The 14,045-nt window shown below is 35.8% G+C and overlaps 1 pseudogene; it reads left to right on the top strand.

Moving 5' to 3' along the window:
- Positions 1–14,045, top strand: part of LOC126460284 (molybdenum cofactor biosynthesis protein 1-like) — a 227,469-nt pseudogene that overhangs the window by 165,610 nt on the left and 47,814 nt on the right.

Below are 14,045 nucleotides of genomic sequence, written 5' to 3'. Positions count from 1 at the left end.
TTCAATTTAGTTCCTATTGTGAACTTTGCAGCTAGGATATGTAAATGCTCTGAGACTGCTATTGATAATATCTTTATGAACAAATCTAGGGGAAAAACGTCATATCACAAAACCAATAGTAAATGGACTGTCTGATCACGACGTGCAGCATCTTGTGTTAAATGTTGAAACTTGTCAGGATAAAAAAATATTAAATCTGAGTACAGGAGGATAATAAATAAGCCAGAAATTGAGGAATTCAGGAAATTGCTCAAAGACATGAACTGGAGAGATGTTTACCTGACTCAAATGGAAAATGCAAAGCATTTATTAATAAAGTTACCTCCTCTTTTGAAAATTGTTTTCCCCTAAAGGTAACTCAGATCACACAGAAGTCAAAAGATAAACCATGGATTATACAAGGAATAAAGATATCATGTGGGGCAAAAAGGAGACTGTATCTACTATCTAGGAGCGTTTCTGATATTAGAATTGTAATGCATTACAAAGAATACTGCAAAATATTGAATCAAGTAATCCAGAAATCGAAGTAGCTTTATTAAGAGAAAAAGATAATTGTATCGGGCAACAAAATAACAACTGTTTCAGATATAGTGAAGACAGAGAGAAGTGGGGCCAAAAAGGAAGTGGAACAGATAGCTCTAAAAGTAAATGAGACTTTGGTAACAAGTGCATGTAGTGTTGTAAATCTCTTAAGCAAGACTTAATTTTTGTTACTGACGGCTCGGGGTTATCAGGTTCGGTGAATGGTGCAATGGAGTATCTGGGACCAGTCTTTGAAGAACATCGTGTAGAACCTATTCGAGGAACTTTGAATTCCAACCATTGCTTCTCAGTATACTTACTCCTTAATGAAATTTGTTGCAAGTTATATATCTATATTTCCAACAAGTAGCTCAATACATATTATCAATACTAGGAATAAGAAAAATCTACATAAAGACCTAAAATCACTTATGTTGGTCCAAAAGGGGGTCCATTATTCAGGAACACACATTTTCAATAAATTACCAGCAACCATTAAAAACTTGGTTTCAGATAAAGCACAGTTTAAACAGAGTTTGAATGACTTTTTGATAGGCAATGCCTTCTACTCTATAGATGAATATCCTAACAGAGACTGTTAGGCCAGCTTAAGTAAAAATATGTTAGATATAAGTTTTGACAGCACTTGGTTGCAACAGTCAAAATTAGGTATTTTGTGTATGATAAATTTATTAATAGTGCATAACAATGTTTCATTCTGACAGCGTATTAATTCTGTAAATATTAGCTTTTCCAGTTTATTGTATTGTATTCATCTATTTTGACAATCTCATGACAAATGATCAGGGTAGTATTCATTATATTAAAATGTTTTGTGTTATACATTCTGACATGTTCCACACCCTCGAGAATCATCTCATTTTTTCGGTGTATGTAATGAAAACTGAATCAAATCAAATCCAATCACCATCTCTCATCATGTAATAACTTCACTTCTTCTTCTTCCCTTGTCGTCTCCTGTTTTTCCAGTACTCGTCCATCTCCTCCTCATGTTTTTCTCCCTTTATTCTATTCGTGTTGTTCTCAATCCCCTATTTCATCTGCATTGAAAGCCTTTTATTTTTATTGACTTATTTTTTTTATTGAGGTGAGTCTCTACGGACTGCGTGGTAACAACCGACTTCACTCTAGTGTCCAGGTCTTGCTCTTGCTCCAGCTTTGACTTCCTGCCAGTATCTTCTGAGCCCCTCCAAGAAGTGCCTTTTTATGCTCTTCACATAATGGTCCTCACTGTATTTCGTATGTTGATGCCATGTTAAAACCTTGGTAGTTGGTCACCAATCTTCTAAATTTGTTCCTTTCAGGAATTTCTCTCTGAGATACCAATCTGCTTAAGATCTTTTTCACATTCTTTGAACCATCTCGGCCTCGTTTTCTTAGATGGGATGAAACTCCATATTCTTTTTGTTAGTCGATCACCGTCCATTTTCATGAGATACCATAAAATAACAATCATTTCTTCGTAATGGATGCTGTGATAGGTTCTGTCTTGCTGCACGAGTCCTCATTTGCTCTCATTCGCCATTGTCCATCGACCCATCTATTACCTTAGGATTTTCCTTAATATCCTACACTCGAGCTTTTCCAGCCGCTCAGCTTACCTTGTCTATTCGTGGTCAAAGATTTGGATGCTTATAAGCCCTCAGGTTTTACAACTGTATTATAATGTTGGAACTTGGCCCATATACTCATAGACTTTTTGTTATAAGTATTCTTTGTCAGTTGGTATGCTTGGTCTAACTTCCTCATCCCGACAATTGCTTCTTCTTTTAATCCATTCTCCAGGTGGATGACTTCACCGAGATACCTGAAATTCTTAACTCATCCAATTTTTTCCCAGGTTGGTTATCATCCATTCAGGTCCATCACAGATGTTCGTCATATGTTTTGTCTTTTGAATAGAGATCTGGAGTCTAACTTTTTTCAGCAATTTCTGACAGCCTATTTATCTTGTTGACTGCTGACTCTATGTTGTTAGCAAAAATGGCTAGGTCAGCCGCAAAATCTAAGCAGCCAATGCACACCCCTTTGTTCTTAGGACCAAGTCTGAACCACTCTTCATTTGTTTCTCCTTGGGCTAATAACTTTCTCCACTCTTGAATGACCTTTTCCAAGACACAATTGAAAAGGTTCAGATACCTCACCCATAAATTTAATTTTTGACACTGTGTTAGTAAGAGTTTGTTTGATCAGCTTTCTTGATGTATTATCCACCCCAAACTTTTCCAAAATATTCATTACTGCCTGTCAGTCGATGGAGTCATATACTTTCTGAAAATCAACAAATATGACCACATAGTTATTTTTCCAAATTTTTTTGTACCTGATCATGTTCTTCAGGTTAAAGATCTGTTCTGCGCAAGAATCGCCCTTTCGGAAACCAGCTTGATAGTCCCCAATCAGTTGGTTACAATGGACTTCTATTCTATTCTGTATCACTTTCGAGAGAATCTTATATGGAACAGATACTAATGAGGTACCCTTATAGTTATTGACATTCTATTTATCACCTTTTTTGTGTATACGATGGATTAAAGCTGACTGCCATTCAGTTGGTATCATCCCAGCTCTCCAGATCTCCTCAAAAAGTTGGACTAGTATATCTAGAGTTTCATTATTTGCCAGCTTCAGTAGTTCCACCACTATTGAATCCTCTCCAGCTGCCTTATTATTCTTAAAGTTGTTGATGATCTTTTTGGTCTCCTCTTTTCTAGATGGAGATGAGGGGTAGTTTGTGGATTGGGGCACATACAGGGAATCTTTCTTTCGGTTCATCACAATTAAGTAGGTTTTCAAAGTAACGAGACATTATCTTGCAGTTCTCTTTGTTGGTCAGGCCGAGTGTGGTGTGCGTACTGTAAGACCTTCAGTACACACACCATCAGATTATTTGACTTGTTGCTCTAACGAAGTAAGCGAGTGTCAGCAATATGTCTCGTGGTCTTATCATGGCATGTTTATCTTCTGCCATTAGGTCAGACGATAGAAATGCCACTTGCACACTTAGAGTAGCAGGTTGATGGTGACCAACTTTAAATAGAACTTGATTAATTTTCACACACATTTATTAAAATAATAACAAATATAAAAATTATTTAACTTGGTTCTGGATGCTATTTACAATTGACAATCTGAAGTTCCTTTGGTATTGGTACGTTAATCTTATTCTTACATATATCTCGGATACTTGACAAAAGTGTCTATACATTTATCTTCATGGCTATGTACAGGAATATGGTAATCTTATTAGGCGCAGACTGGATCTTGACTATGGACTGGCACAGACAATTGTAGAACTCATACAGACTGGTACAGACTAATGCAGACTGGTACAGACTAATGCAGACAAATGCAGACTGACTGATCGAAGGTCTTTACACCCGTTATAATACCTCGCACATTCGTGTATCACTGCGTGAGTGTGATGCACGAGGAGAAAGTGTTCTATGTTAGCAGCAATCTCATTGGCTGCATTACATATTAATACGCGGATCGGCGGAAGCAGAATTTGGTCCGTCTCTATGGCAGCGCCATCTCGTAGTGGGGAGATGGACGAGTGCTGCACCTGCGCTGTTGTGCTTAGCGGGGCGCACTCTAGTGGGAAATTTGTGTATGCGCTGAATACGCGGAACTATGTACACAACACTGAGCTTTCCATTTTCGTCTCTAAAACAAAAACTAGGGGCTTGGTATCCTTTCAAATTCGATTTGAACGTCTGATAGAAGTCTCTGACATTCTTTATCTGGAAACGCTGATCGATCTGTTCTAACTGCTGTTTCTCATGCAGTAGAGTTCTGGCTGCATATTTTTGAACTTCATGGAATACATCAAAATCATCAGGTCTCCTGGTAGAGTTCCACTATTTCCATGCACTTGCTGTTTGGGCCACCACCTCACCACAAACCTCATTCCACCATGTATGATTCCTCTTTTTAGCTGTCAGGATTGTAGTATTAGCTGCTTGTTGGATCATGGAGGCAATGTCTGCCCATTTATGGGATTCAACTGTCAGTTACTGGTGGCATTGTTCCAATACATTTTGATTGATTTTGAGCTTCGCAGTATCATATTTATGAAATTTATTTCCGGTTTTCACAGTCTTATTGAGAGGGATGAAATTAATTTTGATCTTGGAGAGTTGATGATCCTTTTACATTCAGTATGTTATCTGTAAAAAGGTTTCTTTCTATTATTTCTGATTGTTTGATGTTGTTTCTTTCTTATTTCTGTAATCCATGCTATCATTGATTCCTTCTTCCAGAACTACTCATTCAGTAGAGGTCTCTAAAAAAAGATTAATCTTCTTTTAGCCATTACTTCTGATATTTTCTCAAAATTTTTGTAGATCTCCTCATTACTTCTCATTTTCCAGCCATCTGTAGCTTGTATTGCAACCATTATTTTCTAATAATGCTCCTTTGTGGAACCTCTGTTCTGTCCAGCTTATAGTTCATCATTAGGCATCCTCATCCATGTAAACATCCTGGTCATACCACTGTGGGATAGTGTTTAAATTTGTTTTTTTTAGTTGTACATTTCTTGTTGTAAATATCCTTTGTCAAACGATTTGCTCTCTCCAGTTTGCTGACTCTTGCATCTACTGTTAATTCTTCTAGTCCATTTTGTTGTACAGTTTGTCCAATATATTTAAATTTACTTACTAATGCTATTTTACATTTTTGTTTTTCTAAGAATGTTGATGCATTATAATGGAAGGAAACATTCCACGTGGGAAAAATTATATATAAGAACAAAGATGAGGTGACTTACCGAACAAAAGCGCTGGCAGGTCGATAGACACACAAACAAACACAAACATATATTGGAATGACTCCTTTCCCTCTCCTTTAAAACCCACTTCCTTTTGTCTTCCCCTCTCCTTCCCTCTTTCCTGATGAGGCAACAGTTTGTTGCGAAAGCTTGAATTTTGTGTGTATGTTTGTGTTTGTTTGTGTGTCTATCGACCTGCCAGCGCTTTTGTTCGGTAAGTCACCTCATCTTTGTTTTTATATATAATGTTGATGCATTGTTTGAAATTGTCATCAATGTTGTTTTTTCGGCTGAAATTTTGGGACCAGCTCTCTTTGCTATTTCTTCCAAAAGATTTCTTTTAATAACTGTCTGTCAGATTTTTTGAAAGTATATCAGAATCATCTGCAGAAGCCAGGCAGTTTACCTTAATTCCATTTGTTTTTCATCCTAAAATTATTGGTTCAATTTTGTGATTTTTTTCTCCAAATTCCAATAACTTTCTATTTTTTCTAGAATGTAGTGTTACAGTAAAGGTGATAAACTGTCCCCTTGTCTAACACCAGTTTTTATTTCAAATGGTTGAGATACTTCTCCCATAAATTTAGCTTCAGTCACCCTATTTGCTAGTGTTTTGAGGATTATGTTTGCTTTAACACAAAATTCTTTGATGATTTTACCCATAATTTCTCTGCCTACCAAATCAAATGTTTTCTTGAAACGAATACGTGATACTACTATTGGTTTGGTGATTAACAGTCTGTGGAGAATTATCAATTTTCTAATAAACATCTGTTCTGTGCAGGGTCTTCCCTTTCTAGAGCTCCTTGAGATTCTCCAGTTATTTGTCTAAAGTTTCTACAACTCTGTCCAGAGAATTTTTGATAGTATTTTGTATACCACTGGCAGAAGTCAGGCATCTCTGCAATTGTTGACATTTTGTGTGTCCCCTTTTTTTCATAGGTGTGGATTAATGCTTTCAAAAATCTCTTCAGCTTTCCAAATGTTCTCAAACAGCAGTCGTAGATCATTTGTGTGTTCTGACTATTTCAATAATTTTGCTGTAGTGGAGTCTTCATTTGTTGCTTTGAAGTTTTGGAATGATTTGATGGCTTCATGAATTTATTGTTCTGTTAGTGGAAAATCTTCCTCCAGATGTTGTGGGACTGCTATTATATATTGCTACAATGTGCTGTTATTATTATTGTTGTTGTTGTTGTTGTTTGGTTGCCTGTTCTTCAGCACTATCTTTCTGTTTCGTTTATCTATTTGCCGCCATTTTAGCCCATTTACCGGTATTTTCAGCTTGTTCTTCACTTATTTGACCTTTTGGTGGCTCCTCTTGAAGAGATCTTATTTCTCAGCATTTAAAATTACATCATCTGCTGCTCTTTCGCATCTGAATTTAATCATGTCCAGTCTAGTTTTTTCATTCATTTAACCATCCGTCTTCCATGACTCAAGATCCTAAATTTTCATCCTTATTTCTTGAACAGTCTCATTTCTCTTTTTACATTTTCCAGATGAAGAAACTTTTGGTCCTCAAAGCTAAGATTAGTATCACTTTTTTTATTTGTTTCTGCCTATGGCTGCTATATCTCTTTAGTTAGAATATTTTCTCTCTCTGTATTTGATTATAGTCTAAGTCTGAATATTTTTATAAGTACATTTATTGCTGTAGCAATGAGTAAAATAAATTGTATTGCACTGCCTGTAGCATGTAGCACCATTTTGACTGTTAGTCCTCTTGCTGTACAAAAAGTAGCTTTGATGATTACTTAATGCAAGTATTTTGTAAGAGCTGTGGAATGGTTAGTATCTGTTTATATTTTTCTGATTAATTCAAGCTCGTCAATGCACATCCTGTGTTAAGGAAATATTTGCACTGAATTTACTGTATGTTAAATATAAGCAGTGGATCCATTGGGGTAGTCTTTTTGGTAGAAATATGTCAAGGTGAACAAAACAGGAGATGGTGAAGGAAGAGAGGGAAAAGATCAACATTTGCTTCTCATCAGCAATATAACTGGGTTGAAACATTCAGTGAAAATTATCTGTGACAGGAAGTTGTCAGAAATACATTTTTTGAAGAAACTTTATGTTTGTATAAGCATTTATTAAATTTAAAAATTGGATTTCATGTGTTAATACAAAAGGTAATGTTTTGCATTGCAGGCATGCTGAACCTGTCAAAGATGAAGAATCGGCCAATGATTCTTATTGGAGGATAACAGTATGTATAACTTCAACTTGAGATTCTTGAAAATAAAGCTAGTCAGTATTTCTTAACAGTACTGATTTAAATACATCTAAAAGATCGCTGTTACCTAAATGAAAGTTGACGAGCAAAGTCTTAGTGGACATTTGTATAAATTTGTCATAGGTGTTATTTACAAGAAGAGTAAATAGTTTCAATAGGAATGTGGTGAGACATTTAACAAATGTGATGACCACACATTAATAGGACCTCGTAACACTACCATTATGATATTAGTATGCTTTTATGTAAATAACAGAAACCCTGTCTCTATGTTGCCACGTATAACCCTCTTACTAAAATTTAGTTTAGTTTCCAAATAAAATACACTGTGGACGGATAGTCCTGTTTATAGGAAAAGATAATCAATAGAGTTATCCTTCTTACAGGATTTACCGTGTGTTGCGTCTAATGGATAAGTAAATTGGACTATTCACTTCTTTTCCTAAGATCTTACCCAGTGGCTAGATAGAAACACAGTATGAATAATAATATACTGAAGCTAGGACAACTCATTTCCAACTTCATTTAGTGGTTTAAAACATGTACTTAATGGTCACCAACCTATCCTGGCAATGAAATAGTGAAGTATTGGAGAAGCAGAAATGTGAATTTTGCCTACTTTCTTGCTACTGTTTAGTTTGGCTCTTCGAATAAATTACCCCACTTAAACAATTTTGGGCTACATCTTTATACATTATGATTTAAAAAAAGAAAAAGCCCAGTAGATAACTTCAAGGAAGGTAAAAAAAATTAGCCGGGGATGGGGAGAACAACCTTTAGAAAAGCACTTTCCATAATCAAGAAACTTAAATACTTAGACACTAAAGCACACACTTTTTAACTGAACATTTCACTTAAAGAAAACCTCTTTCTTGGTGGAATTTACTTTCAAAAGCTATTATTCTTTGAACTAATTCTGTATAGCCATCTAACAGGTTCTAGTAACTTGGCTTCACTCTGATTGAATTTTATGTAAGCAAACTATAACACTTTGCAATAGTTAAGAAAACATTTTTATTATTTACACTAAAGCAATTTAAATGGTGCCTCTTTATATTAACTTGGCACTTCACTCTGATTGAATTTTATGTAAGCAAACTATAACACTTTGCAATAGTTAAGAAAACATTTTTGTTATTTACACTAAAGCAATTTAAATGGTTCCTCTTTATATTAACTTGGCACTTCATAAGTCTGTAAAACAGGACACTCGGATCAATCAAACACCAGGAAGGAACCCTATACAGATGTATGATTAGGATGAAATGACAGGGTGAGCCAGTTTCCGTAAATTTCAAGAATGATTATTAAATCACAGTTTAAATTAATGGTTCATGCTGTACAAAGGTAAAAATAGAAAAAAATCTTATCTGGTGGCTATAGGCTTGGGTTTGGCCAACAGTTATGACGGCTACACTACCCACACTATGGCCTGCAAGTTTCTTGCTGTATGGGCTCAATTTCTCTTCTTGGCTTCATTCAGTTTTACATACAGTAGCTCAACAACTCGCAGCTATGCTGTAAGCTGTTTGCAGTCTTCAACCGAGGCATTTTTATGAAAATTTGCAGGCAAAGCTTCTGCTCCACAAAGGAGTTACCTCAATCACTGCTGCCTACAGACTGTGTGACTTACTTCCCACACTTGCTCAAGGTAGCACGCCAATTCGCCTTTCGCACCTTTTCCACTTCCCACAGCTATTTTCGTTTCAAACAAAAGCACACTGGCTTTTACATAACACCTATTTCTTACATTGTTCCTAAGCATGACCATTTCTTAAATTGTCAAATTTACATCAACATGAACAATTTATACACACAAATATTTTTAAATACAAAATGTTATCAAAACATTATTTAGACCCTTGGTATCCTTTGTAGAGGGCTTGGGCAGGTTTGTCCCATCCTAGTACACATTATTTTGTTACCTCCCTTCAGATATTCCATTTAGCTACATCTACAATAATTCCCAATGTTCTGCCTTTTGAGGTGTCCAGTGCTGATTGTTTTTATTTTTTATTTGATATGCGTATTCCATAGATCCGTACATGCGAGTGATTTGCCTGGATGTGGAACGTGTCAATACAATTGTACAAATACAATTAATGCTACAGAATAGTAATATAATTCAATGATATAGATATTACAAGCTGTCATTAAACTAGTATAGCAATTCTCAATATAACATTATAACTATAACATTAACACTATAACATTAACATAATATTGTATCATCCATCTAATAACTAAGAGACTAAATACATCTATTATTAAGGGAGGGCATTACTTCTGGAAAAGAATTCATCTAACGAGTACAGTGGATGGTCGAGCAGGTATTTTTTTAACATACCTTTGAACAGCGTTTCATTTTCTATTGTACATTTAATATAATTAGGCAATGCATTAAAAGTCTTTATAGCCACATATTTTACTCCCTTCTGTACAAGTGTTAAATTTTTTAGTTCAACATGTAGATCATCTTTACCTCTAGTATTGTAGTTATAGTATGAACAATTTGTTTCATACTGAGCATAGTCTTTATTAACTACATTCATCAGAGAGTATATGTACTGACATGTTGTGGTCAGAATACCTAACTGTATAAAAAGTTTTCTACATGAGGTTCGTGGAGGAACCCCACACATGATTCTGACTGCTCTCTTCTGAGCATTTAAGATTTTTTTTGAGACTGGTGAATTACCCCAGAATATTATTCCGTAACTCATTAATGAGTGAAAGTACCCAAAGTAAGACGATTTTAAAATGTTGATGTCCCCAAAATGAGTAATTATTCTTAGAGCAAAAGTTGCCGATGAAAGCCTTTTTAGAGTAAGGGACACATGCTGTTCCCAGTTGAGCCTACTATCAATGTGAACCCCCAGGAATTTAGTGGATTGCAGCTGTTCTAGTTCCTGGTTGTCATGAGCAATTACTATACTTTCTAGAGTTTTATTTTTGTGTGGAACTGTATAAAATTAGTTTTTTTAATATTAACTGAAAGAGAATTAATTGAAAACCAAGCTGTAACTTCTCTGAGTATATCATTAACATCAGTCTCCATATCAGCAGTAGACTGACCATCAACGACAATGCTTGTATCATCAGCAAACATTGTGAATTCACAATTTTTACTAATGGACAGGGGTAAATCATTAACATATATTAAAAACAGCAAGGGTCCAAGGACAGATCCCTGGGGAACTCCATGCTGAATTTTGCCCCATTCAGAATCCACTAGATTAGGAGATCCTTTGTTGCAGCCATGTAGAACCACCTTTTGTTTCCTGTCTTGAAGATATGATTTTAGCCAGTTACCTATAGGCCCTTTGATTCCGTAATGATAGACCTTCTCCAAGAGTATCTTGTGGTTTACACAATCAAAGGCCTTGGAAATATCACAGAAGACACTAACTGGTGACTTCTTACTATTAATAGACTCCAAGACATCATTTGTGAGTGAATATATGGCACACTCTGTGGAAACCCCTTTTTGAAAACCAAACTGTCTGTGGTTAATAATATTAAGTTTATCAAGATGTGCCACAATCCTGTTATACACTGCCTTTTCAAGAACCTTTGAGAATGTTGTTAAGAGAGAGACAGGACGATAATTTTTTACATCTGTAGCATCGCCAGACTTGAAAAGAGGTCTCACAGTGGCATATTTCATTCTCTCTGGAACAACTCCCTCATAAAGAGACATGTTGCAAATGTGAGCAAGTACTACACTTACATCATTACTGCAGGCTTTCAACAGTTTATTAGAGATGTTATCTATACCTGAAGATCCTTTACTTTTCAATGAGTGAATTATTTTTTTATTTCATTGACAGTTATGGGTGTTACATTTATATCATTAAAACATTGTGGGAGGTTAAGTTTCAGAATATCTAAAGCTTCTCTTAGGTCACCACTGAACCTATTTGAGAGGTGACACCTAGAAAGTGGTTGTTAAATGTGTCTGCTATCTGTTTACTGTCAGTTATTTCCAAATCGTTAATTTTTAGGACAGCAGATTTTTCATTGTCAGATGGTGAAGTACCTGTTTCCCTCTTTATTACATTCCAAATCGTTCTGATTTTATTGTTTGAACAGTTAATTTTAGATTGCATGCACATACTTTTAGATTTTTTAATGGCTTTAGTTAAGATTTTGCAGTATGTCCTATAATATTTCATCTGCAGGGGATTATTGGATTGTCTAGATATTATATACAGTTCCCTTTTTCTCTGGCATGATATTTTTATGCCCTTGGTGAGCCATGGTTTTTTGCTTGATTGCCTGTTCTGTAGTCTACAGACCTTTTTTGGAAAGACATTTTCAAATATACCTGATAATTCATCAGTAAATAAATTATATTTTGTATTAACATCATTTGCAAGATAAACATACATCCAGTCAGTCTCCCGAATGCATAATTTGAATTTTTGGATATTTTCCTCATTCATGTTTCTAATGGTTTTCCACTGTGCACTAGCTTTGTTCTGATTTGTATTAAAGTTGTCAATTGTGAGTATTTGCCCATCATGATCAGAGAGTCCATTTATGACTTTTTCAACTTTGATGTGATTAGTTTTACTCATATCTACAAAGATATTGTCTATTAGAGTGCTGGAAGTGGCAGTAGTTCTTGTGGGAAAACTGACAGTGGAGACAAGGTTGTAGGTATGCATTAAGTTTGCAAACTCTGTCTTAGAAGATGAGCTTCCTAGGAAATCTATATTAAAATCTCCAGTCACTATAATGTCCCTATTTTTTCTTGTGAGATACAATAGCACAGAATCTAATTGTTTCATGAATACTTTAAAATTACCAGATGGAGCCCTGTATACTGCTACGATTACCAGTTTCTTGTTACCTTCTACTATTTCTGTGACACATGCCTCAAAGTCTTTCTCTACACAATATTTCTCTACATCTATTGTATCAAAGGACAGGCTGTTTTTCACATAAATAACTGCCCCACCTTTGCACATATGCTTTCTACAAAATGAGGTAGCTAAAACATAATTTGGTATATTGAGCATTTCAATGCCAAAAGTGATATGGTGTTCTGTCAGACAGAGAATATGAGCACAATTTGCGCCTGTTGGTTCATCAATATTTACAATAAATTGGTCTAACTTACAGAGCAGGCTTTGAATATTTTGGTGAAAAATATTGAGCTCATTTTTAATTACATGATTAGTTGTGGTGTTACCATTGCTAGGACTGAGTTTTATTACTTTTGACATACCAGTATTACAGGAACAGTTTTCTGCAGGGAAGAGGGAGCTGTTGTGCTGGTAACACCCACATTTGTTGTTATTAACTACATTACTTACATTCTGATTGGAACCTTCCCCCTTCTGCCCCAGTACCATAAAAAATCCCCATTTGCAGCTGAGGACTTTCTTGATCTCAGGCACATCCTATGTGGAGCAGCTGCAGTCACTACTGTGCTCCTTTTTGCCATAGAGGGTGGATCTCCTGTTGGTGAGGTTTCTACACTGTCGGCTTGTACACTTGATCCTGTGGGGGTTGGTGTTGCTGTTTCTGCTATTGATGACTGTTCTTCCTCCTTAAATGCTGCTGCTTCACAAGTTGGCGGTGGACTAACGTTTCCCACTTGAGTTGTAACTGCTGGTGCTGTCTTGCTTTTGTATAAAAGACCTGTTTGTGTTGATTCACATACAGGTGCTGCTGCATATGAAGTCTTCCCTTCAGCTGTTCCATTAGGTTTGAAGGAGTATTTTGACGACACTGTATGTATTTCTTCCAATGGTACAGTTTCAATGGGCACAGGTGCTTTTTGAATGATTGGAGGAGTGGTGTTTTCAAATAGTTTGAATGTTTCTGCTAATAATGCTTTAGCGAGTACACGTTTTCCTAGCCAGTTCCTGTGCATTCCATGCCGAGTAAAATGGTTTCTCTCTTCGGAATTACTGTCCAAAAACTTCACGTCCTTGAATGCTTTGCATACCTTTTGAAACATTCTGTTTGTGAATTTTATTTCATTATTTACACATGAACTGTTTATTAAGTCATATGTATATGGGATGCTAACGATGATTGTTTTTCTTGGCGAGATTCTTTCCAGTGCATTTCGCAATGCTGTGATTGCATTTTTCGACTCATTTTTATAAACATCGTTAGCTCCAGCAATAATTACACAAACATCATTTGGTTGAGGGCTTAAATCTTTAATTATTTGCTGGAAAGGAGCCCCAGGTTTTACTGTGGCAGTAACGGAAAATTTAGATTGCATATTCGTAAGAATAGTGGCTAAATCTTGTCCATGGCTGTCTGCAAAGATATAAACTTTTGGTTTTGTCTCGTCTTCTCTCAATAATTTCATTTGTCGGTGTTTCTCTTGTGCAATGGGCGCAAACGAGTTTTTCGTAACTATAGCAGATATTGGAGCACTTTGAATTTCAGTAACGGTTTCTTTGAGAGTGTTTTAGTTTTCACTTTGTACATTTTTCACAAATGGATTAAAATCGACATTCAAAG

The sequence above is a fragment of the Schistocerca serialis genome, chromosome 1, assembly GCF_023864345.2.
Source record: "Schistocerca serialis cubense isolate TAMUIC-IGC-003099 chromosome 1, iqSchSeri2.2, whole genome shotgun sequence".
In the NCBI taxonomy this organism is placed as follows: domain Eukaryota; kingdom Metazoa; phylum Arthropoda; class Insecta; order Orthoptera; family Acrididae; genus Schistocerca; species Schistocerca serialis.
The sequence above is the reverse complement of the archived record's forward strand: the minus strand, read 5'-3'. Positions and strand labels throughout refer to the sequence as shown.